Source organism: Phyllostomus discolor, chromosome 1 (genome assembly GCF_004126475.2).
Source record: "Phyllostomus discolor isolate MPI-MPIP mPhyDis1 chromosome 1, mPhyDis1.pri.v3, whole genome shotgun sequence".
In the NCBI taxonomy this organism is placed as follows: domain Eukaryota; kingdom Metazoa; phylum Chordata; class Mammalia; order Chiroptera; family Phyllostomidae; genus Phyllostomus; species Phyllostomus discolor.
Window position 1 is genome coordinate 206,549,755 of NC_040903.2, and position 27,555 is coordinate 206,577,309.

Sequence of the window (27,555 nt, forward strand, 5' to 3'; positions counted from 1 at the left end):
AGAGGACTCCTTAAAATGTCCTGGTGCAACGGCTCGTTGTGCTGAGGAAGAACCTGACACCCAGGGGCTGTCTGTCCCCACCGTGTCCCAGCCTGTCATCTCTGTCAGAGCAGGGACATGACAGGAAACCAGGGCTGTGTCTCTGCATCCTGGGCTTATTCCGTTCTCTTAGATCACGTCGCCTTCAAGAAAGAAACAGCAGGCAGTCAGGTTTGTGTCAGAAATTATTTGTAATCAAAGTTCTCAGGGATAGTCTAGAATTTGTACATATTCATCCATTTATCTTAAACCTTCTACAACCATATTACTATATAACAAAAGTTAATTTCAGGACAATGGCCCTCATAAATTTTCAAGGACAAAAACCAAGATCAATTGGCGATTCCTCTAATGCCTTTGCTTTTAAAGACGGTCTCAATACAGGTTAAAATAAAGACAGTTTTCTGCTTACATTTCTGTAAACTAGAAAAGGCAACTAAACAGAATGTCCTTTCCTTTAGTATCCTGCTTTGTTGAAAGTTCTCGAGGTAATGATGCCACGGTCACATTTTACAATTGTTCTCCCACCCACAGCCACCGCCCAGTTTTGCCAAGAAGCCCCACCTGTCTCACCCATAGGAGACAGGTGGCTCCCATCCCTCCGAGCCTTTTCTCCTGCATTAGTACTAAGTGTCTAATGGCTGTAGCTTTAGGACCTCAGACAGGATGAGACTAGACCTAACCCCAGACCCTGCTCCCTCCACCCCTCTTAACACGCTCAGCAAAGTCTGCACGAGTGTCACCTTCGAGGACAGAAATAACGTTAAAGCACTCTTAACGCTGCAGCCTCCAGCACCCGAGTCAGTCCACTTCAAAATCTATCTGGTACTAGAATGAGTGGCCATTTTGAAATCAAAGCCACTCAATGTCTTTGAGACATTGATTTCTTTACAAAGCTGCAAGAGAATTACCCCTAGAAGGAGAGGGGGATGGGTCAAAGTCTCTGAAAAGGAACAGAAGTATGTGAATGATTAAAAATTGATCTTTGAAGGATTCTGCAATCCTTCCCTCAGGGCAGTGTGCAAGGTTTCCTGGAGTATGGTGCAGGTACTCCAGTCCCCGTTTCTGAGGGACACGGCTCTGTCAAGGCCAGGGCAGCTGGGCTCTCAGGCCCCGTGGGCGGAGACAGGAGGGCATTAGGACCTGGGAAGGCAGCAGCTCCAGCACCAGATGTGGTGGGCTGTTTGGTTGGTCCCACTGAGGCACAGCCCTCGGCTCAGTCCATGTCAAGGAAGGGCTGGGTCACACTCTTCCACTCCGACTGTGGGGGGCGCTACTCTCCTTCCCTGTGTGCCTCAATGTCCTCATTATGAAGCAGGGGTATGAAGATCAAGCCTACCACTAAGTGTTATTGTGAGGATGACATGTCACATCTGGCCATTATTCTGTTACTATCTGCCCTCAAGTATTAATATCACTGTTATGCCCTGCCCTGAATGCAGCTTTACTTCCTAAGCTTATGAGGAGCTTAGAGAAAGTTCCAGATAACAAGTGAAGTCTTAGTCTCTCTTTCTCCCTCTCCCTCACTCTCCTTCCTTCCTTTCTCCCTCTTCTGTTTTTCTTCTTTTTCATGGATTTAGCTGAAGTGACTTCCCATCTTTCCATTGTTTGCATCCCTTGAAGACTTCAACCTACACACACAAGAATTGCCCTGTCTACCCTTACAATATTGCATCCTGGGCAAGACAGAATTCCTTGAAGGTGCCCGGGCCACATTTCCTCGAGGTCTTACAGGAATCAATGCAATGGGAAGGCCAAAGGAAGAAAGTCAAGGTCTGAGCAACCAAAGTTAATGTTAACCACGGTGCTGTGAGGCTCTTGGCCAGAATCTGCTCTCTCACCGTGACTAAAACTGACCCAAGAAAGGGCTCCTAGTTGGTAAAGGAAATAAAAGCAATTTTATACAATAGAATACCAGAGAACCATTAAAAAGCCTGCTATAAAATTAAATTGGTTGACAAATTAGCTGATCCACATTACTATGTTAAAGATTCTATGTCGCATAAATATACACAAATATGCACGCAGTAAAACACTGGAGTTAGCACTTTAAGAGTGCGGATGTCTCTGGATGATGCAGTCACAATGGTATTTATGTACTTCTTAAACTTTCCACATTATGGTAAGAGTTCTGAAATGACTTTAAAGAGTCTCGGAGCAGTGCAGCCTGTGCCTTCGTCACCACACTGGAGCACACACACGAAGGTGGCCAGCTACCTGTCATCCATTCCAGGGCAACACACACGGTCCAGCTTCTTCCGTTCTGCTGCCAAGTGAGGAGGGCCCCGCCCAACCTGCCCCCTTCAGTGCAACAATAAGCTGAGGAAAGCAGAACCCTAGCAGGTAAGTTGACCTTTCCAAACTGCCAGTAAGGCCAAAAGTGTCCCTTCCCACGCTCTGGGGTGAACCTGTGGGTTCAAGGCCACTCCAGCAGCTGGCTTCATGCTCAACATTTGCATTGAATGCCATTTTAAATTTTAAGACATGATGGGGTGGTCTTCAACTTTTTCATCAACAGAATTCAAATCCAGTCCCTTCCTGCAAGGAAGGACTGGCTGTTACTAGTGAATCGGAGAACAGAAGCCCTGTGTAGACCAGACTTCTTGAAAGCCAGAGGCTAGAAATAGTAGAAAGTCAGTTCATAAAGGCATTGGAACAAATGGAAAAGCAAGACAGGACCTTGGATCAGCTGTCATCCTTCTTGAAGGCCTTTGATGTAAAGGGGACACGTGCTGGGTAAGAGCATCTCAGCCTTGGACTCAGGCGGTCCAGTCCGGGGATTGAGTTTCCGGGATCTCCACTTACTGACCATGTGGCCTCTGATAAATGCGTCTGTTATATGAAATGAGACAAGAATGGTAACTCTCTCATTAAGGTTGCTGAGAATGTAAAAGAAAACATTCTAAGCCCTGGCTGGCGTAGCTCAGTAGATTGAGCGCGGGCTGGGAATCAAAGTGTCCCAGGTTCAATTCCCACCCAGGGTACATGCCTGGGTTGCAGGCCATAACCCCCAGCAACCACACATTGATGTTTCTCGTTCTCTCTCTCTCTCTCTCTCTCTCTCCCTCCCTCCCTTCGCTCTCTAAAAATAAATAAATAAAATATTTTTTAAAAAAGAAAGAAAACGTTCTATATAAAAATGCTTAGTAACAGGCTTGGTCCATATTTAGTGGTCCATATGTGGTTACTGGCACCATAAACTAGAGCTGATATTACTTTAAGAAAGGCACTGAATTAGGCATCAAATTAGACATCGTACAGAACATATGTAAAAGGATAAGATACGGTTTCAACTAGAAGAGCATCATAATCCCACTATATCTTGTCTCCTCTCCAGTACTCTCTTCTTTTTCTCTCTCTTCTGTTTTCCTCTGCCTCTCTTTCTGTATGTGTGTGTATGTGTGTACATATATATATACACACATAAAAATATACACACATACATTATATATGTTATACACACATGCAATTGTGTGTGTTAAAGAAAATTCAGAACAATGGAGAAGCAGATATAAAAGCTCTAGGGAAAAATAGGGGTTGAATTATCCTCCAAAACCAAAAAATAGGGTCAGGAATTAGTGATATTTCTCTAGCCATGTTTGGCCGTTGTGTCTCCTCCTAGTTTCTCAGCTCCTGACATTGCCCAGATGTACATCAAGCAGTCAAATGACAGAACACACACACACACAAACATGGCTTCCCACCCCCCATACTTGTGTCCGAAGGAAATATTTGAACTCCTGCCCCATGAAAACAAGGAAGCAAACCAAGAGAATTCTAAGTTCAGTTTGGGGGATCAAAAGGGAGATCTGGAGAGAACTGTGGACACTGGGGAGATGAATACAAGCCTTTAAATGAGAGGGCAGAGATATGTGCAAAAAAAGGTCTTCAAGGACAATGAAAAAAAAAAGGAAAAAATCGTGTAAGTGACAATAAAGGAAGCAACCTTGGGAAGATTTACTTCCAGGAAGGAAAAGAAATATTTCATCCACAATGTTCCATGTTCTCAAAGAAATCATAGAAGCGAGTACCCTGTAAGGTCGGATGAAAAAGAGGAACAACCTGGCTGGTGTAGCTCAGTGGATTGAGCTCAGGCTGCAAACCAAAGTGTCGCAGGTTCAATTCCCGGTCAGGGCACATGCTCAGGTTGCAGGCCACAGCCCCCAGCAACCGCACATTGATGTTTCTCTCTCTCTTTATCCCTCCCTTCCCTCTCTAAAAATAAATAAATAAAATCTTTAAAAAAGAAAAGAAAAAGAGGAACAAGCAGTTTCCAATAGAAAGGAAGAAGGAAGTGAAGCAGAATAGCAACAAAAAGTTTAATGAGCACTTCGAGGCGGGGAAAGTGGGACTTGGGTTAAAAAAATGAACAACAACAAAACAAAATGGAAAAATCTCAGAAGAAAATGGTCTACATGGGGAATCCACAGTAGAGATGCCATGTTTAGCTCGTTGACCCAGAAGAGAAAGAGAAGAGTAGCCATTGCACAGGCAACATACAGAGACACGATGGAGGAGAGTGCTCCCAGATGGAAATAACTGACGTACGCAGCTTTCATGTCATCACCCACCACCTAGCATCCATGAGCATTAGAGAGTACACCTTCATTCTCGAATAAGTCACTACAGTTTCAAAAGTAGTCCCAGGCTTCTTCAAACAAATATAGATCACAGAAAACGATAGAGCAAGTCTACTAAACTCTGGAGAAGTAAAGGAACATTTGGTCCAAGGACTTTCTCCAAGTTAGTTTTCATTCTTCACAACAAGAACAGAAAAGAGTTCTAATAAGCAAGGAATCAGGGAGAACAATCAATACATATCCTTCTTAAAAATGTCATAACCACATAACTCTGCTAGGAAGATGAAAACCAAAATAAATAAGTCACAAATGGACACACTTTTTGTACGAAAAGAACTCTCCCAGGAGAACATTTCGCCTAGATAGCTATCTTGACTACGGTTATAAGACTGAATAAAAGTACCTTAATTTTTGAAAAAAGAAATATTTTATTATAGTTTTATATTATGGTATTATGTTATAGTTTATTATAGCATTTTAGATTTATTAGAGTATTTCTTATATATTATAGTTTATTACAGTTTTATGAGTTCATTATAAGTATTTATTATTTTAATTATAATGGGCTGTAATAAAAAAAACTTGAGTTTCCTCGAAAAATCAGAAGGTAAAAAGGGGTAGCCTGCATATTGTGAGTCATTGAAAATGAACTAATTTCCTCAGCTATCATAGGAGTAATCAACAGTAACCTTGACTTAGGGTCATATAGCGTCACTGTGCTGAGTGAATACACTCACCTACCTACACTCAGGTAGGTTGGGAGAATAGGGAGTGATCACCTTTCATGGGCACGGGCAGCGCTTAGTACAGAGGAAATACTGAGTACAAAATTAAATATTAACAGCATATGGCAGTTAGGTAAGAACCTTTTCTCCATAACAGTCTATTCAAATGTTTCTGCGTGCATGACTTTTTCTGAGAAAAGCTTCATAGCTTACATATTTTCAGCGAAATCAGGAAGTGTAAAATTATTGAGGCCCACTGGCCTAACACCTCCGTCCTTCCAGACGCTGCATTAGTAATCTCAGACGGCATTGCTCCTTTTGCCTGCCACATCCCACCATTGACTTATATTTAGCTTCATTTAACCGAAACTCCAATTTATTTTCCCCACATTACGCTTTTAGTGTAGATCATTTTTGTTTATTTGTCTATCCTGGTGATTAGTGAGTAGCTGTGTCCATTAGGCCGAGTAGAATGCATCATTAACCGGGGAAAAGGAGAAAACAGGTAGTGAAAAGTCAATAGTTGGTGATATTTACGACACCCCTCAGAGTGGGAACAAAAGAAAGATGGCTCCAGCCTCAGGACTCGAGTTATAACCCCATGACTCACTCTTTGGAAGTCTTTGGTGAGTTACGTCTTCCAGCTCCTTTTCTGGACAGAAAAACCCACGAGGAAGTAAGTAACAGGTAGAGGGAAGTGTCTTGGACGCATCCAGCCCCACTGTTGCGATGCTGGCCCCCGCACCGCCTCCTCCACACTGTCTGAATCTCCCACTGGGTCCCACACAACTCTGCGCCCAAAGAAGGGGCTCAGGGAGCCCTCATTTTACTGGGACATGCAAATAAGGAGCCAAGTGTAAGCTCGGGTTTACTGCAATATTACTGACTTCCTCAAAAACCAGTTTTGGGAACAGCAAGACTGTAACACCCCTAATTCACATGCACCTGCCCAGTTAAAGGGATCATTGGGGTTCAAGTTAATGAAGCCCTATTTTCCGATTTTAGTCTTCCAAACCAGCCTTCCCTACTTTCAAGAAGAAGTTTCACATTTAGGGAAGGGTTTTTTTAAGACTTTAATGTCTTCTCACCTCATCTCTATCATTAACTCGCTCTATCATCTTTAGCGAGCCAGCCCCTCCTCTGAGAAGTGCTCCCTGGGAGCGACCACCTGCAGCGGGAGTTCTGTGGCCAGGACCCAGGTGAACCTGCTTTTGAGCTCAGGAGGAAACAGCTCTGTGATTGATTACAAAGTCTGTCCTCAACCATATGTCAAAGAAACCCTCAACCCAAACTCTCCGGAGAGCCTAGTCACAGAGAAGAGTAATGGTTAGTTTTGTAATGGCGATGTTTATTCAGTGACTACCAGATGCTGGTATCCTGGTGCTTAGTGCTCACAACCGTGTGAGTTTAGTACTATCATTGTCCCCATTTTATTGATGAGAATCCTGAAGCTCAGAGAGGTTTTACAGCTAAAACTCCCTGCATAGTAACCGAGTTAAGTTCAGTCTTGGAAGGGAGCCTTAAATCTTGATCGGAAGGAATACCCTCCTTAAACACCAAAAAGGCCCATCTGTCTCCCAGGGTGGAGTGGATAGAGGAGGTAGCCTTGGTCCTAAAAAGCAACCCATCTAAGAACAGATCCAATCTAAGAGTAGCCCTCTGCTGCTCTCTAGTGGCCACTGGCCACACTGTTTTTCCTGGAATGCACACGGCCCTCACTGCATGGTTAGGGCAGTTGGCCATGAGCATAATCGTTGTTATTTAAGAATACACACATCAAAATAAGATACAAAAAAAGCATTCCTTCTGACTCTCTTATCACTATTAATTCAATGTTTGGAGATTTGTCATTTTGTTGTTTTTTGGGGAGAAATCAGTTGTTTGAGGAGCTGTTTCCTTTTCCACATCCATTTGACACATTCAGGTAACTAAAAATTCCTTGTTGTGTCCTGTTATCTTCATTTTCCATTTCGTATTAGTCTCGATTTCAACTTTCCCCTCCGTCTGTCACGTCCCTGGCTCTCTCCCTTGGCCCGCTCAGGTGCTGATTTGGGTACCTGCCATCTCTCCGGTTGGTTTTTCAACAGTGATCAGTCCATCTAATAGCTCCAGGTAATCCCTCATCCTGACTCAATACAAAGGAACACAGAAGGGTGTGGTGATAATGACTAGCTTTGATCTCATCTACTGGGTTAGCCAAAAAGTCCATTTAGTTTTTTTCCCATAAAATAAAAGACACATTTTTATTTTCACCAATAACTTGATTGATTTGGATAGTTTGGATATGTCGGCTCTCTCCCTCTATTGGCTTCTAGTGGGTAGAGGCCAGGGGTGCTGCTAAACGTCTTCCCATGCATCAGACAGCCCCCCAGCAAAGAGTGTCAATAATACCAAGGAATTTCACCAACCACTTTTGACATGTTCAATCAGTCACGGCACCTTCTCCATACACTGCGCAAATCTTTTTTTGCAGTTCAGTTGCATTTTTACCTTTCTTGGACTAATGAAGCATAATACACTGAAAATGTGTATTTTCTTTCATCTTCAATATGAAAATGGCTCCAAAAAAATTCACCTACTTTGGTAATTTTTTTTAAGTGCACACTGATATGACAGTGGTCACAATACAATCTAATAAAATTGTTTCAAATGAAGTTAAAGACAACTAAGCACTACTAGAGCCACTTTATGGAAAAAAGCTAAATGAACTATTCAGCCAACCCAATAAAAAGTCCAAAAATTCTGCTGCATTAAAGGGAGTAAAAGGAACTTGACAGAAAAGAATAGGGACCTGCAGTAAACAAGCATTGTTAAATTGACGTCCTGAAGAAGATGAGTCACTTTCAACTTTATTCAAGGACAGATGATAAGAAATGTATCATCTGGCCCTGGCTTGTGTAGCTCAATGGATTGAGTGTAGGCTGTGAACCAAAGCATCACAGGTTCGATTCCCAGTCAGGGCACATGCCTGGGTTGTGGGCCAGGTCCCCAGTGGGGGCCACATGAGAGGCAACCACACATTGATGTTTCTCTCTCTCTCTTTCTCCCTCCCTTCACCTCTCTAAAAAAATTAATAAAATCTAAAAAAAAAAGAAATATACACTTAAAATGGTTAAGACAATAAAAAAAAGAAATATATCATCTGTAACTTACTTCTTGCCCTTAGATGTGTAGCATTTTTTTAACTAATGAGTAATGGGCTCCCTAATGGTAAATATTCATCAATTATTATACTTAATAAATAAATAAATATATTTCAGCTTTTATGAAGACCTTCAAATATTCATTAGGGCCTTGTTAAAAGTCATCCCTTTGGCCCCAAACCCCTCAGGGATATTTCTGCTTTCTCTAAAACAGAAGCATCTCATGTGCTTCCTCAACATCTCTCCGAGTTTTTCAGGTAGCTTTTGCTTTCACCTTCTCCCTGGAAACAGTGTTGTCTCTGCAGAGCTATTTCAGTAAGAAAAGAAACAGAGAAAACAAAGTTCCCCATCTTCTCCCAGGAGAGGAGGGTAAAGCAGAATCCCGAGGGCCGAGTAGAATGCTCAGAAGCACAGAGCGAGGCCGAGAGGACCGTTGGAGCCGCCCTTTAGCAGCGGGGCAGTTAAAAAAGAAACCAGTTTCTAACGATGACATAACAATCAACAAGCAGTCAAACTCAACCCAGAAACATGACACATAGGGGACAGGTGTGATTTGAAACATTCTAGAATGTTCTCAGTCCCAAACAAAACCCATCTTCTTGCTGCACGCTGTCTCTTGAGATTACAGGAGCGCGTGACTAAGCCTTTCTAACACGTGACCCCTCATGATAAGTGTATCTCGAGCCCTCATCAGTCCTATTTCAAAGGGCAAATTAAATTAAATGACCTGCCTAAAAGCAATGACCCAGCTGTATAAATAAATAAGCCACAGTCAACATCCTAGACTCGGTCTCTGAGACTGGGCCTCTCAGAAACAGACTCTGAAGCAGAGATGTACATGAAAGAAGTCTGTTGGAGGACATTTCGGATGCACCCTGTGGGTGTGTCGTGGGAGGGGGCAGTGCAAGCAAGCAGATGGGGCGGCAGAAGGTGGACTGTGATGCAGGTGCAACGAAGGCTTCCATCAGTCCCACAGGGAGCTCACAGCTGGGGGGGTCTTCCGAGTTGTACTGAATTGAGGGGAGAAGCCCGGGCCTTTGTCCCCTGGCATCAAAAGTCACTGGATAAAGGCAATGCCTGGGGAAGAGGCATGACCTGGGGCAAGACGTCCCCAGGGACAATTTCTAGGAAGGACACAGCTCCGAGCTGTCAATAAGCAACACTCCCACCAATTGGGGTCCCAGGTGTCCTCTCTTAAAGGGAGGACCTGCACCAGGTACCAAAGCGTCTACTGTGCTCACCAATCAGGTTAGAATACTTCCCTGGCATCAGGAAGCAAGGGAGACCCAGGGAGCAGGCCACCAGACTAAAGGCCTGCACCGTTGTTATTGCCGTTCGGTCCCCTGAAGTCTCCAAGCACAAAGGAAGGTTCTCCAAGCGAACTCACACCGAGCTCCAGAGCAGGAGTAGGGACTGGAGCTGCAGTCACTAGCAGAAGCGGAATCCCAGCCCTTCTTAGTTGATCACCTATCAATAAATCCCAGCGAATGCCCATTGATCCAGTACCCCCGAGAAAGCGCTGGAGTTTGCAGTTACAGAAAGCCGCTGTATAGTCTGTGACCCCTGTCCCACCACAGTCCTTCCCTGGTCTGAACGTTCTGGAACTAAGAACAATTTCAGCAAGAATGCAGATCACCCATAACGTAACCTGAAACCTGGAATGTTCTAGGTTCTCTGCAGAAACAGGCCATTAGGAGTGGCTGCGGCGCTGACAGCTTCATCCCCACCCTGTGCGCTGAGGGCTGGTCGGCTGCTCTCACAGCGGAGGGCTCGGGCGCCTGCGTGCCTCCTGCTAATGAGTTTGTGGAGACATTTTTATATTCTGTGCCCCACTGCATCTCTTCACACGAGACAACTCACAGAGACGTAACTCGGCTTTTGCAACCTCATCTCTTAACCCCTCTGAAATCAGCTGTGCGTCTCTCTTCATGGGAAACACTCAGGCTGATGAACTGACAGAAACTGTATTTATAATCTCCTCAAAGAAGCATCTCTCCACGTATGAATAATAAACCAACAGGCAAACCTGGCAGTAGTGTGTGTGTGTGTGTGTGTGTGTGTGTGTGCATGAGAGAAAATGAGAATTTTGTGAGCCAGTTAATAGGATTGTAATAGACCAGGCCTTGCTTTGCATGTCGTGCATTTGAAGAGATCCCCCCCCCACCATGCCGAGCCTCTGATAAAATATTCTATTCAGAAAACTGCAGAGACAGCTTTCTCTACCCCTCAGCAGGAAGCAAAGAATCTGGAACTCTGTTTATACCTCTCACAGAGCCGCAGGATGCATCCCTAATTCGAGGCCTAGGAATCAAACTCATTTAAAGCTCCTCGTGGCAAGAGAAAACAATGCGTGCCCCTTTAACCGTCCACACTGATCATGGGCCCCTCTTTGTTCTCATCCGAGGACCCGTGGAAAGAACCAGAACAACTTGCTTCTTGGTTCAAGTTCAGGCTCTGCCAAGAGAGACAGAAAATCATTACCAGCTGGAAAAAAGTACAGTTATTTATAGAAAATGATTAGAAGCCTTCCACCCAGGCCCCATGGTCAGCTGTCCACAGTCCCCAAATCACCCTCACAATTCACACTTTGGTCGGCAGGGAGTATTAAAACGTCAGAACGAGCCTTTCACCCTGTCACCGTGGAGGCGAGTGCCAGCGCCTGGCGCTCCCCGTGACTGTGGACAAGACCTTGAGAACTGAAAGGGCTTGCAGGGGGGAGTGGAGGTGGACCCTCCCTGCCCAGGAGAAACTCAGTCTTCTCTGGAAGACAGTGGAGGTGCCACACAGAGGCCATTTTGATGCTTTTTAAGGAGGGCAGTGGGTTCTGGGAAGTTAGTCTTTTCTGCCTTTGATTGGCACAGACACCCTTTTCATTTTTCCCAAGTATACTCTTTTGGTAATGCTGGTCTTTTCATCCCTCAACACAAGCCTTTTCCACTCCCCATCTATCGCATCCTTGGCGATTCAAATTGTATCCTTGCTCCTATCAAATCTCTCCCCTACCGTCACTGCCATGACCACCATGACCTTTCCCTTCCCTGATAACCCGCAAGAGTTTCGTGTTTTGCACAGAAGCTAACACTCCCGTGCACCGCACACGTGCAGGACGTTACCTGGTGGCGGCAGCCGGCTCTGGGCCTCCAGCACTCTGGCGTCCTGGACATTGCAGAACGCGCATCTGCACTCCGGCTGCTCCTGCCCCACTCTGCTGGTGCTCCTGCGCTCACCCTCTCCCCGACATCGCTTCAGCTACCGCACAGAATCTGCCCCTCCCCAGTCCCACCCCCACCCCCACCCCCAGTTCTCTGTGTGTGTCTTGGCTTTTGCCCTGTCTTTCTGTGCTGGCTTCTTTGGGTGTCTCACATTCACACTTGCAAAAAGAAAAAAAACCATGTTGGGACCAGGTGGTGGTTTCCGCACAGAGAGCCCAGGCTGGCTACAGCTCTCACACGGACCCGACTTAGATAAACCGCACCGCACCGCACCGCACCGCACCGCACCACACTGCATCGCACTGCACTCGTCACATTCCAGTCCGGCGAGGCCAGGATGCCAGGGCTTGTGGTGCCAAGAATGGTGGCCTGTGTGTAAGGGGCTGCTCAGACAGGGGTGAGGGTGCGGTAGGCACCGGACACTCTGGACACAAAGTCCCCAGTTCCTCCCTTCTGCATCCCCTCCTGATACCCAACATAGCCTATGGAAGTACATAGTTTAAAGTCCTTTGTTTTTACCTTTGCCTGAAACTCCTTTTGTGGTAGACAAATGAAGACCTACCTCTATCTGCAGTCAAGTAAATACCTGCCAATTTTAATAAGAGTATTATGTCTCGATGTTTCTCTATTCTGTCATGTTCCTCATTCATTTTTTAAACTAAAGTCCTTGCCGCATTCAAAATTTAACTCAAATTGCGTGTCTTTGGGAAACATTATTTTGCTTAAATATTTTCGGTCAGTCATGTAGGCTGTGGGTCTGGAGGAGGTAAAATATGTTTTGAGTGCTTGCACAACTGCTGGAGTTCCCGGCAATGTGGCCACCAGTCGCTGTTGAATTACATTAAATTCCATGACAGCCCTGGCTGGCATAGCTCAGTGGATTGAGCTCGGGCTGCGAACCAAAGCATCTCAGGTTCGATTCCCAGTCAGGGCACATGCCTGGGTTGCAGGCCACTGCCCCCAGCAACCGCACATTGATGTTTCTCTCTCTCTCTCTCTCTCTCTCTTTCTCCCTCCCTTCTCTCTCTAAAAATAAATAAATAAAATCTTCAAAGTAATAAAATAAAAAAATAAATTCCATGACAGCATTATAGAACCTTAGCGTAAGAAAGAACTGTAGAAACTGCTATGTGAGAGGTGGCTCAATCTTCAATTCAGTATCACTCCTGAAAAGTGGCCACTCAGGCCCCAAGCGGACAATTCCAATGGAAGACCAACTCTCAGGACAAAGGCTTTCTATCCACTGAGGCAAAATCCGTCTTCCTACAGCTTCCATTCATCTTAATTTTCAATAAGACTCCACACAGGAAAAGCCTACTTTTATTTTCCTACATAAACATGTGTTAAATTTTTAAAGATAGCAAGTTGAGCATGTCTCAAGGGATTTTCCAGGTCTACATATGCAAAATTAGCTGATTCAGAGATTCTTTTGGTTAGGTCTGGTTTTAATAGAATCGGGTATCATCAATTACAATAGCAAAATCAATGGGAAACCTTCAGTCATTCCATTCATTTCTCATGTGACAGCATTTTCTAAATTTTATTACCCATAGCACCCTCCTTTCTTTCCAAGAACTAACATAAGTCCCATATCTAATACAACTGTGTGGTCGGTCTACAATCTCATGAGCCAAAAATCTCCAATGAATCAAGCTCATTTTTGCTCGACTTCAGCCATTGCTTGGCCTCCGTGACGACTTCACACGGCTGGACTGTGTTGGATCTGCAAAGTTTATCATTGAATGTCTCGTTGCTATCATCTTCACATTCCTCATAGCAACCAGCTCGCTGACTGGCCCTTAACAGCTGTTAAACAGAAATACATGCTTAATGAATGACTCGGCCCATTTTGACCCATGTCCCTTGGCCACAGGATACTCTGGCAAGCCTAGGACACCCCATCCTTTAATTTTACTTTCAACTAACTTAATCCATATTAAATTCCATTCTGTTAGATTTGGTTTCTGATGCTAGCCTATTAAAATAATTTTGAGTTATGCATCAGAAACCTAAAAAGTTTCTTAGCTTTTCCTTCTAACATAACATATTTGGCAATGACGCCAGACAAGTCTTCAGTGAAAGCGCTGAGTTCAGTATTAAACAGGACAAAAGCAACCGCAAAGTTCTCTGGCATATCACTGGATCCATGCTACCATAAGCTATTAATCAAACCCTCTGAGTCAAAGATCTGAACTCACACAAATTTATCAGACTTATCATCTAGCCTCCAGTTTCTCCCTTTCCACAAAAGAAGATAAAATAATTTGTCAAATGCTTTCTGTAAAGCCAAAGTATTATGGGATAGGTTAGCTGTATGCTCTGTCTCAAGTTCCTAAAGCAGGAATTTCTCTGTGGAAATGTAAAGATTGTTGCACTTAGAAGACCATTCCCATCTTTCAACCCCAGGATAATTCACATCCATGGAAAACTGTCATATTTTACAGGGTGCATTTACAAGCACCACATTGACCACTTCTTGAATGCCTGCCAAATGCAAAGGACTCTGCCCAGTGAGGGATACGCAGTATCCCGTGAAACAATCTTCATTGCAACCTCACTCATGGGGGTGTTCCTATCTGCATTTTAGAGCTGAGGAAATCACGGCTTGAAATTATAAGTAATTAACTTCTTCAAGTTCGTGTATGTAATTATCTCTCTTCTCCTGTGGCCAGTGACATTGTAGAATCTAATGAAAAACTAAAATGTAGGGCCCCTTGGTCAGGACTGAATGTTTACGTCACCCCAAAATTTATACGTTGAGATCCTAATGCCCAAGGTGATAGGATCAGGCGGTAGGGCCTTGGGGTGGTAATCGGTCACGGGGGCTCTGCCTTCTTGAATAGGATTAGTTCTCTCACCAATGATTCTCCAGAGAGCTCCCTAGTCCTTTCTGCCTGGTGAGGATGTAGCAAGAAGGCAGCTACCTGTCTCTACACCAGGAAAAGGGTCCTCACCAGATACCAAATCTACAGGTGCCTTAATACGAGACTCTCCCAACCTCCTAAACTGTGAGGAATAAATTTACGTTGTTTATAAGCCCTTCAGTCTACGGTATTTTTACAGAAACCTAAGGGGAGTAAGATCATCTGTGTTCGAAAAGCAGGAAAAAGAGTGAGTGCCGTTAAATATAGCAAAATAGAAGGTGTTTGCCTTTTCTCCACAGTCGCTCAACCTGTCGTAATCTTTATTTGCTACCTCGTGTCACTCTCAGTAATGGAAAAGGAAATATTCAAACTACTAGCATGATTTTTACTGTTCGTCTTTTTTTGCTACTAAATCTTTTATTTTTATTTTATTTTTTATTGTTGTTCAATTATAGTTTTCCTGGTTTTTCTCCATTGTTCTCCCCTACCCCCTGACTCCCACAGTCAGCCCCCCACCCTGTTGCCCATGCCCATGGGTCCTTTATACACGTTCCTTGACTAGACTCTTCCCCTTTTGCCCCCTTTCCCTCTCCTCCCTCCCCTCCGATCTCTGGCAGTTTGTCCCTTATTTCCATGCCTGTGGTTCTGTTTTGCTCGCTTGTTTATTTCGTTCACTAGGTTCCACTTATAAGTGAGATTATATGATATTTGTCCTTCACCTGCCTGGCTTATTTCACTCAGCATATGCTCTCCAGTGCCATCCATGCTGGTGCAAAGGGTGGGAGCTCCTTCTTTCTCTCTGCTGCATAGAATCCCATGGTGTAAATGTACCACAGTTTTTGATCCACTTTTACTGATGGTCACTTAGGCTGTTTCCAGCACTTGGCTATTGTAAATAATGCTGTTCACCTTTAGATTACACAATGCCAGTGTTAATGCAAATATGAATGCATTTAATTTGTATGTGAAATCACAAAACTAATATAATCTGTATTCAGTAATTTATACATGTATGTGTATTTATTCTTACCAAATAGTGGGAATTCTGCACAAAATTAACTGTTTTATTTCACTGCTGGATACCTGCATGGTCTACCAGCACTCTCTACCTTTAGCTGACTGCTGAGTAAGGAAGGACAGAAAGGAAAATGGCCTATCATTTCCTTTCCTTCTATGTCAGCATTTTCCTTGTAAGTGATTGGCTAAAAGAGGGAAGAAACATGAGTGACAAAGGCTATGATATGGTTCCTTGATCCTCAGTGTTTTCTTAGACTGCCATTGCCCTCTTTCTGCTTTTAAAGCAAGTGGTTCAAACACAGTGCCTGGCCACTCCAAGCCATGACTCAAGTGTTAGTAGAGCACAGTTAACTTGGAGTCTCGCTGAAATCTCCAGCATCGGGGGTCTGCTCGAAATCTGTGTTCGCAGGCTGTCACAAACACTGTGTACAAAACGGCTGGTGAGGATCAGCAGACAGACAGAGTGTGCATTGCTGCTGCTTTCACACAAGCTCCACTGTGTCAGCAGGCTTCATGTACAAAACACCAGTTCAAAGATAAAATCATTAAGAATTTCAAGACAGCAACAGCAGAGCCTTGAACCAAATCCTGGGCCTTCTGACTTCAAGGCCCCATGTCACTGCATAGATCATGCTCCCGGAAGCTGCCCCTGGTTATCGCCACCCATCGCCGAAACTCTGCCTACCCTGCAACCTCTTCTCCTGATCTCCATGCTTTTGCGCACTACCCTCCAGGCTCTTTGGCTCTTTTTCTTCTTTAAAAATTTTTGAACAATGTCCTGCCTTAGCTTCCTTGCACTGGCTGTCCCCTCTGCCTGAAAAGCCTTTTCCTATGACACTCACAGGTTCTCCTCCTTCTCATCATCTGGGCATCAGCTCGAACACCGACTCTTCAGGCTTTCTCTGAGTGTGCTGTCCGATCTTGCCTCGTCACTCTGCTACAATACTTTCTCTTCTTCATGCCACAGAGAAGCACTTGAATGCATCTCATGTATGCATTCACTTGTTCACTGCCTGACCCATCCACTAGGATGAAGGTTTCAGGAGAGCCACGTCACGGTCGGACACATTCACGGCTACAGTCAGCTCCCAAAACCTTCCCTGGCACAGGGCGAGTGCTCGATACGTGTTCATGGAATGCCCAGCCCACATCAATGAATGACTGTGCCTGTGCTAGACCACGCCATGGCTAGACCACCATGGTTTCTTCCCAATACATGTTAATGAAACTATAAATGTGCATAAGACAATGCATTTAGCAGAACTCAAGGTCCTTGCAAGGAGAGAATTAGGTGAAAGAATTAACTATGACAGTGGTGACGAGATAAGTTACTTAAAAACAGATACGGGGGAACGGCCACATTTACCCTTCACTTCCCCTCATTTCCCTCTTCCTTTTTCTTTCAGTACAACTATAATACTGAGCTGATAGCAGCCCAGCTGTTGCCATGACAACAGACTTCGCGGACACAAACTTTCAGCCGAGATGAAACCACATGATAGTGAAAGAATTGTTTGGCCAAGTACTGTTGGAAATAATTACAAAGATGACAGTGGGAAGAATTAGCCAAGTAAATTGGTTTTGAGCAAGTGCATCTTCTTAGGAAGATAAGGAAATAGAAGATAAAGCTGAATCACACCTAAGAATATATATCAGTGGTAGAAAGTCACACAAAGTCAAAGAAAAGTTTGGGAGGTTTTTTTTGCAAGGAAATAAAGTCAAATATGAGCTAATCTGGAAGAAACAGCACCCTTCACACACTCGGGTCCCTTCTAATTCAAGTTGAAAGTCAACTGGCCTGGCTTTGCCTGCATTTCAACCTGTTCTTACGCAATTGAAGGGTTCTTGAGAATTGTGGGTAATAAATATCTAAAATCTAATTGAAATTCAAGTGCACTGGATGGCTTGGTTTCTAAAGGAGCTTTGCAAAAATTTCTGTCAAGAAAATAGTTTTGTTACAGAATTAGATATTCTTTCATGTGGAGATCTTATAACTTCATAGAATAGGTATTTTTTAAAGACACATTCTCCTAGGGACCAAACCAGCACCACTTAATTGGTTATTTTGAAATGGCATCATAATTCTGAGTGTCGGTTTGGCCACATGAAGATGGGAAAATAATGGTTTGCCAGTCACCAACCTCCCCCTTGGAACATCTTTGTTTCTCCCAGCTCTGTGACTCCGTTTCTTTAAAAGCACACACAAATCAAACACCTTGATGGTTGCCAAACCAGCCGTTGGTTTTCCCTCACACAGTCCTCCTCCCCCGCTCTCCTTCCTCATCACCGCCAAGCACAGACCTCGCCTTTGTGACTCCCGAGTCACACAGGACTTCTCATTTCTGCCAGTTAGGGACTCTGCTGACTTGCCTCAACTCTGGGAAATCAAACAATCATAAGAATTTTATTTAAACTAAGATGCACGCCTCAGGCTAGGAAAACAGAAGCGGAAATAAGCACGTGGGAGCATATTCAACCAAAAGAGCTTGCGCACACAGCAAAGGAAAGCATCCACAGAACAGAAAGGCAGCCTACTAAATGGGAGAAGATATTTTAAAATGATGTACCTGATAAGGGATTAATTTCCAAAATATATACTGTAAAGAAACTTGACAACTCACATAAAAAAAATCCCATTTTATAAAATGGGCAGGGGACCTGAATTGACATTTCTCCTAACAAGACATACAGATGGCCAATAGGCATATTAAAAGATGCTCAACATCAGTAATCATCAGGGAAAATGCATACCAAAACCACAAGGAGGTATCATCTCACACCAATCAGAATGGTTTATCTGAGTGCGAGTCCTATTTTCCTGATACCTCTTTTCCTTTTACTGTACCCTATTGGTTGTGTCCCAGTCATCCAGCAAGGTGTACCCTGAAACCCAGCGTGGTTCCAATCCAATGGCTATTATTTGCTTCTAGCGGTGTGCTTGGCACCAGGGATTAAAGGGGAAGAGGTACAGGAGCTTACAATCCTAGCTGGGGAAAGCAGTCTGGCTCAGGAATGGTGAAGCTAGATGGTGGGACAGACTCTGGGTCAGAAATCTGAATTTTAGGAATCGCAGTATTGAGAGTGGTGGAGAGACCTGGGAGGTGGAAGAACCTGAGATCTTAAAGAATGAGAAGAATGTGGCTGGTCAGAGAGGAATAGGAAAAGTGTTCTAGGTAGGAGACTCGTAAAAAGAAAGATCCAAATGTATTCACCATCCACCACCTGAAGGCACTGCTCAATATCTTACAGAACACCCAGCGCTGATAGGAGCTCATCTCTCGTCTCGTCTCGTCTGGTCTAGCCTGGCCTCCTGATATGCCACCTGTCCCAGGCTCCTCCTCCCCAGCCCACCGTCTCCCTTGTTCCTGATGGTCACAAAACAAAGCTAAGGCCGTGTGGCTTTCACACCCAAACAATTCAGTGGCTCCAACACTCAGAAAGAATGGAACAACCCCAAAAGTTTTATTCATAACTCACAGCAAAACATCTTCTTTCTTTTTCCTCTCCTCTCTCTCTGTTTTGTAATTCACGTGGCAGAACACATCAGCTGTCCATTATTCCCTGTCTCTCCTCCCAAATTCCGAAGGGTGTCTCCAACATTCTGTCCATTCTGGTACCTGCCTCACCCTCTCCTCTGCATGCAGTTAGAGTGCTCCACCCCAGAGTGACCCTCTGCCCTTCCCCATGCCATTTCAGAGGGCCCTTCCGACCTTTCCAAACTGCCTCCTCCACCCATGAGCCTAACCTGCACAACCTATGCCAGCAAAAGCACCCCAGCTCTCCCTGAGACAGTGGGTGAGGCGAGAGGCTATGAAAACACTTTAATGTTTCCTATTAAATATTTTATCTCAGTAAATACTCCCGAGGGCTTTTCGATGTCAATACAGATAAGGACACGACCTCTGTTAAGAAGGGAAGCAGCGCCTGTGACCCTGGCCCGTTTGCTCAGGGTGTCTTCCATGACAGCGCGGTGTCTCCTTTTATGCCTTGCACAACATGGGTGTCAAAAAACCCTTCAAGAAAAATGCTAAACCGAGGCTTGGTGCTCCCAAGACTGTTGAGTATGATGGGGATTTTTTTAGCGTGACCACGGGACCGTCAGACAAGTAGGGAGGGAGCCCAGGGGTCCTGCCTTGGCAGCTTCCTCTGACAACTTGAACAGCTTTAGAAACTTTTCATTTAAGGAAATTAGAGGCTTAATACCAGCAACACTGAATGCTTCTCAGGAGCTTGTCTCCCTCGAATCCGAGCAGCTGTGTGCAAATTAATCAGTGATTTGCAGGCTACACAGAGCCGAGCTTGGGGAAACAGCTGGGCATATTTATGAAAGTTTGTCAGGGATGTACCAGCGTGTTCGGAGATACCTCCTTCGTTAAGTGTCATTTTGCTGGCAAAGAAAAGGAGAGAGCGAGACAGATCCTGCCAGGTGTCTAGAGGATTAATGAAAGCCTAGCAGAAATTTGAAGCTGGATATCTCTCCTCATTCTAATTTAGGCGGAGATTTACGTGAGAGGGTCTGGGGAGCCGGAATGCAGCAGGCACGGTGCTGATCAGTGGTTCGTAGGATAACCACAGAAGCGTTCGGTTTTCAGTAAGTGCTGCCAGCTGCCCCGCAGAGGAGCCAGTGACATCAGCCAGGGGCTGATTGGAAGTGCAATGGCCAAGCGAGCTCCATCTCTGCCTGTCCCTGCTGGGATGACCTGTGCCTTCCCCTCGCTCCGTTTCTAGTCCCCACCCAAATGTAGAGACAGAATGAGAGAAAACACGCCAGAGAATTCACAGTGGGTCTGAGTGTGTCTAACGTGTCACAACTCACTTTTTAATCTTTCAGTGCAAATGGAGAGAGGGCACAGACGATGGAAAGGAACGGACACACATCCCGAGGGAGGGGAACGCGCTCTCCTGACACAGCTCCTTGACAAGCGGAGATAACCTGTGCTTTGGGAGACCAGAGGTCCCGTTGCGAGCTCATTGGCCCACTTAACTGGACCTCTATAGGTGTGTCCCTGTCAAGACAATACCTGGATGTGTCCAGACCCCCACCTGTCACCTCGCTAGATATCTTGTCACACTTGCACCAGCTCACATTGCACAAACAGTTCCTAACATTTGCTGAGAACCCAACTGGAAGATCCTACAAACTGATTTAAAAAATTTGTTTCAACCCTGGCTGGTGTAGCTCAGTGGATTGAGCGCGGGCTGGGAACCAAAGTGTCACAGGTTCAATTCCCAGCCAGGGTACATGCCTGGGTTATAGGCCATAACCTCCAGCAACCACACATTGATGTTTCTCTCCCTCTCTCTCTCTCTCTCTCTCTCTGTATCTCCCTCCCTTCCCTCTTTAAAAATAAATAAGTAAAATCTTTAAAAAATTTTTGTTTCAATGTTGAACTCGACATTTTCCACATATCAATCATCGAAACATGCAATTTCAGGATGTTAGGAAGTAATTAAACCCAGGTGAGGAAACCTAAGGCATGAAAGGTGAAGCAACTTCCAAGGTCCCAGCGCTGGACCCGAGAAGGGCTTTGGACAGAGTCAGAGCCCCTCCAGCCTCAGGCACGAGGGGGACCTGAACTCCTTCGGAAGACAGGAAGCTGAGGAAGGGATTGATTAGTTAATTTCCTGAGGGAGATCAAGAAGTACAGTTCTCCCCCAAGCCTGTAAATAGTGTTACCAGAGTAGCTACAGAGCACCCAGTGACATGCGGATGTCAGATCAACAACGGATCATTTTTTAGTATAAGTGTGTCCCAAATATGGAGTGAGACATACTTATACTCTAAAATTATGCATTGTTTTTCTGACATTCGCATTTAAATAAGCATCCCATATTTTTGTCTGAAATCTGGCAACCCTATCTGTAGAGAAGAAAAAGAAAAAATATTTGGCAATCCGCTAAGAACAACCACAGGAGACAGTCCTCTGTGTCCCTGCCCATGGCCTGGGCCTTCCACTCAGTTCGTGTCCTTGCCCCTGTCTTCCTAACCAGAATTTAACCAGGATTTATCTGAGCACCTCATCTGGGTCTCTGGCAACGTGTCTTTCTGTTTCCCAACTTCCTGCCAGAGACGTTCTCCAAACTTAGCTCTCACATTGTTATGTTGTGCAATTACTAGTTTGGTCTTGGTTCTTATCATACTCAACCATATATTCAGATGTCTTTAACGCATTCCTGTATCAAGATCTCATTCATCTGCAACTAATATACAATCCACCCTAAAGAAGGGTTTACCTCCTCCCGGGACACGCTTCAACAAGGCTAAGGCCAATACGTCTGCTGCTCTCTGGACCGTTCCATTGTGATAAAAAGATGGCTGCTGCAGCTCCAGCCTTCGTATTTACATTCCAGCCAGAAGAAGGAGAAGGAAGGGGGCCAGCTCTCTATGTCCTGCAGTTTAGGAAAGCAAAGCCTCTTCAGGCAAAACTTGGTCAGTCCGGGTCCCAGCCATACGCCTAGCTATGGATACAAGGGGAACAAGAAAGGAAACAATGGGATTTTACCAAAGGCTTAGACCAGTGATTCATCGCCTGAGGCCGGACACATGACTGCCTGAGCCAAAGTGAGATCTTCTTTACGGGAAAGGAGGTGGAATGAATACTGAGCAGGTCACCTCGAGAGTCAGCCACACCTCCACCATTCTTTATCTTTAAATATAATTCTATCTTCATCCTATTAGGTATCTCTGCTCCCCTTACAATCCAGGACTTCCCAGAACTTAAATATCGTAATGATATCAACCAGAGAAAGACCATTTTGTTACATTCGGGGGGAGGCCCGATGCTAGCCCAGTGCATAACTTGTAAGTACTGGAGACCATTTACTGCTGACTCACTGAGAAGATGAATGAGAAAATCCGACAGAGATAAATAACAAAGGCGGAGTTCTGGTGTCGTGGCCTCCATTGCTAACCGCACTTGGTTTTACTTTATAACTTACTAATACAGAGGAACTGTGTTACTACTACCACTAATTCTGATATCATAGAACTATATTACTATAGTAAATGTATAACACAGAAAACATTCTGGTGGAGAGTCCACACCCTTACCCTCCTCCAGCCGGTTCCCTCCCCACAGGTGGGGTGTCTGCCACCTGAGCAACACCTAGGTGCGGCGTGCATCCTCCCCATTCTTCCCCACGTATGGACATTCACCTGTGGGCACAAATACAAATACACACACTTTTCTCATGGTTTTGGTTTGACTTGTACACAAGTTCACCCAAGGACAAATCATACCATACCTACTGCTTTTTGGAGTTTTGTCTTAAGTCTTGCCATTCTTTCCATTGCAGGCATACCTCATTTTATTGTGTTTTAGCTTACTCTGTTTCACAGGTGTTGAATTTTTTTTTAAACCAAACGCAAGCCCTTCCACCAGCAAAAGAGATTACGCCTCATTTTATTGCCATATTCACTTCCCCGCGGTGGTCTAGAACCAGAACCACAGTATCTCTGGGCTGTCCCTGCACGTGGCGATCCTCCTCGTGTTGTTTTAGACTGCTCCCAGCAGGAATGCCTCACACGTATCGAGCACTTCAGCATTTGCAGAGTCCTTTCACATCTACCACTTCATCTGACCTTCATTACATGAACCACTCCCCGCATGTTTCAAAGGTAAAGAATCTGAAGGTCAGAGTTTGTCAGAGTCGGAAGTAAAACCCAGGCCCAGCTATTCGCATCCCGGTGCCTTAGTCCAACAAAGTGTCTCTGTCTACAAACACATACTAAATTTGCCTCGTGGTCACTTGACCCTTATTGCATGGGCAGGTTTCTGTCATCTTTAATACCTACGGCTCCTCAGACATGATCTTCTGATCTAAGGCAACAGGAAGAGACGACGGGAGAACAGAAAAGGTCACGGGAGAAAAAGCAAAGAGGGAAGGGAAGGGGTGTCTGGCAGTAGGGGATTTAAAACCCCAAGGGGCTCTTTCTGGTGAATTGTTTCCATCCAAGAGCTAAAAAGGAGTTGCAAGCAAACGCAGGCTGGTTTTGACAGAGATGGGACACCGTCCTTGGAGCCAGGATGGAAAACTCAGTTCCCAGCCCGGACCTGGGCCTGGAGTACGCACACCTCCCAGGAGAGAAGAGCTACCTGCCCCATCTCCCCCTGCCTCCCCTCCCTGGCACACGCGTTCACATCGACACAGAGCCAGACCCCAAGGGAAACCTATGATGTACTCCCCCCGCAGAGCTGGGTTTCTTCAAATACTTTAAAAGGCGCCTCACATGTGCTTCCAGACATGACAAAAACAACTCAGAATGCCTCTTCCAAGGAGCATAGGAGGAAATCAATACATTCTGATTTTCTCCTCCGTTAAACTCTCAATGACCGAAGCGGTAGTGTAGCTAGGGAGTTAAGTAGCTCAACAACCACATACTAAATTCTTCTTTTTTGAGATTAAAGGGCCTTTTTTTTAGGGGCCTATCGGTAGAGCTTTGGGGCTTTAATGCATTCAAAACTGCAACAATAATCAGCAAAAATAAATAGAGCATTCATGTAAGTATGAAGATAAATATTTGTGTAATCATCTGGCATAATAGCTTCCTTCACAGTGTGGTAACTAAATGCAACAACACTATTAATGTTAATAAATAAGAGAGATTGCTAAGGGAAATGGCGCTATGAAATTGGTGAGCTAGGATTTCAGGGGCACTGTGAATATTTCTCAGCTAGAGACGGACCACATCATAAGTAAGATAGAGAGAAACCCTCAGGGATATAGCCACCCTTAAGCCCTCCCCCTACTCACACATCCAAGCCACCAGCAAATTCCACTGAGTTGATTGCCAAAATTCAACAGGGATCTTTCTATGTCTCTCCATCTCCACAGCTATGACCATAGTCTCCGCCAGCATCACCTAAGACCTGGATTGCTGTGAGTCCCAGGCTGGCCTCCCTCCTGCTGACTTTCAGTGTACTCTTTCCAAAGCCGGAGTCATCTTTTACAACCATAATGCGTGTCACTCACTGGCTTAAAATCCTTTAATGACTTCCCATCTATTCTTTGTCTTCCAGGGCTGCCGTCAGGAAGTCCTGCACATGGGGGACTGAGAACAGCAGAAACTTTGTTGTCTCACAGTTCTGGGGGCTACAAGTCTGAGGTCAAGGTGTCGGCAGGGCCATGCTGCCCCTGAACACTGTAGGGCAGTTTTCCCCTGCCTCTTCTCACTTCTGGAGCTTTGCCCATGATCTTCGGCGTTCCTGGGGCTGTAGGTGCATCCTGCCCATCCTCCCTCTTCACGTGGTGTGTTCCCCGTGGCTTCACTCACCCTCCATCAATGTGTGCATGTTGTCTCGGTATTCAAACTTCCCCTTTGCATAAGGACACTAGTCATTTCAGTTTAGAGCCTATCCTAATATCTTCATTTTAACTCAATTAATCTGTAAAGATTTTTGAATAAGATCACATGCTGAGGTACCGGAAGATAAAATGTCAACATATCATATGGGAGAGTGGGGTTAGAAACGATTCCACCTGTAACTCTAACCTAGAGCAAACGCCAAGAGCCTTGCTTGGTTGACAAGTCCCCACAGGCCCTGACCCCCGCCTGCCTCTCCAACCCCGCCTCATCCACCCTGGCCCCCCCGGCCTCTGGCCTCCCCTGAGCCTGCAGGCTCTTTGCTGCCTTTGTGCACGTGCGCCCCTCCACCTAGAACAGCACTTTCTCTGGGGCTCTATGTCGTCGGTCCCTTCTTACCACAACAAAGTCGTCCCTCGTTAGTCACCGCCTCCGCAGATGGCACGTGCAGGCTTCGTGAAGCTTCTACAACTGGGGGAGGCCCTTCAAGGAGAGGAGTACACGGTCACACCTTAAAACAGGTCGAAGGCCTTTAAGGCCTTTGGACCCTGATCCAAAGGAATTCCCACCACATACTTTTAACACTCACCCTGTTTTATCTCCCTCTTGTTATACCTAGAACTATTCCTGGCACTTATAATAGCCTGAAATTATCTTACAAATATATTTACTACTTTTTATACATTGTCTCCTCACACCAGATTGGAATCTCCAAGAAAGAAAAGGCCTGTTGATTTTTACCAGTAAAGCCTAAGTCCTACCCAAGAGCCTTGCAGAGGGCTGGACTCTGTGAATACTCACTGGATTCAGAAATGGATGGGTGGATGGGTGGATGGGTGGATGAATGAATGAATGAATGCATATATCAATGGCTATCAGTCATATGGTGCCTACATTGTTCCAGGCACACCTTATCATTATCCCTCATATTATGTCGGTGCCCCTGACTGGCTGCCAGCAGGTGGCCAAGCCCAGGACTCAGAGGCGACACACTGGATCCGGCACACTGGATCTGGACTCCAGGACCCTCGCCCCAACACTGTTCTACGGGAGATAAAGGAAGCCTGTCCCGTTGACTCAGCATTCGTCTCTGTGCTCTAGAGACGGCAACCAGAAATTCCTGTGTCACAGGGATAAGGATTTGGCAGAGAGGAGTGAGTTTGCTTGCGCTTCGCTCCACGTACATGGGAAAGGGAAGAAACACGCAACGTCTTTGGTCCCTCGATTCCTGCAGCGATGGAGGCCTTTCCTGGGACCCAGTCAACACGGGATCAACTCACCTCCTTTCCAGACTTCTCTTGCTGATGACATCAGTATATGATGAATTAGTAAAAACTGGTGACCAAACTGGAGTCAAATATGCAACTCAACAGGAGCATCCTGTGACTTACCTACCCAAGTGTTCAGAGTTATTATGGGAGCCTTTGCTGCCATAATTTGTACACTTCCCTTTCCGAGTGGGGACGTGCACCCACTCACATAAACATGACAGTGGCTGGTAAGAGTTACTCTTCAGGCATGCTCACCTCCGCTGGCCCACCGAATCTCATTCATATCACCTCTTAATATTCAGTTCTCAGATTGAAAATAAAGACTTCTGCATCCTTCCCAGCTTACAGTAAACTCTTCTTGACTTCTCATTGATGAACCTGACCGCCTTTGCCTGCGGAGGCTCTTGCCGTCACATAAACAAGCCGGAAGGGGAAGTCTGCAGAGATCTCTCACTTTTTCCGAAGCATAGAAACAGCAGGTGATCAACTTCACTGTAAATGAGTAGTAAATGAGATAACAGGGCAAAGTTGATGCGAGGAGAAGGAAAAGTGTGTATGTTTTAGCAAAACTCCCCGTATATAAAGAAACATCCCCGGGGAGCCCTGCTTTGAAATAAACCAGCAGAAGACCATCCGCTCAGCTCAGCACCACCTCGGCTGCTCGGTTAGCTCCGCCGAGCTCCGTAATCCTCCTTGAGTCCGTGATAACGACTGAGGATCTCAAATGGCTGGAACGGAGCATTCTCCCCCACCACCATCTGGGCCAAAGGATGAATTTTATTCTCAGCATAACCACACTCCCTGACGTGCTATCAGAAAAATGAGGTGAAACGCACAGGACCCAGGCCACCTCAGCCTTATATTTCCTGATGTCAGTGATGAGAACAAAACACCGTTGGCCTGGCTACAAGGGGCAGGGGGAGGCGGACGGCAACACAACTCCGCCTTTGTGTCGCTGAGAGCTTCCTCCTCTGGCTGAGGTTTCCTTTCGCCAACCACCTTGCGGAAACATTTACGAGCGCCTCACGTGGATACTCGGAATTTACAGCATATCATCAGGGAAGGTGAAGAAAGGGAGAATAAAGCTTTTTTTCTCTTCAAATGGTTGTAATATGTTCCTGGTGATAAGGAAGGTTTTGCTTTATGCGGTGGGTTATTTCTCATTGTTGGAATGGAAAAGTGCTTAAGGACGTAGAAATTGCTCATCTATTTTAGGCTTGAGCTTTCATGAGCTCACCGGCGTTGTGGCTGGGACCTGTGGGCGCCCGAGCTCAGCACCTTGGTCTTGTCTGGCCTGGAGTCCACACAGATGATGACCAGGGCCCCGCTCTGGGTTGGGAACCCGTGAAATCTAGAAGGGCACTCACCCGGGACACACCTTCGTTACTGCTGAGGCAACC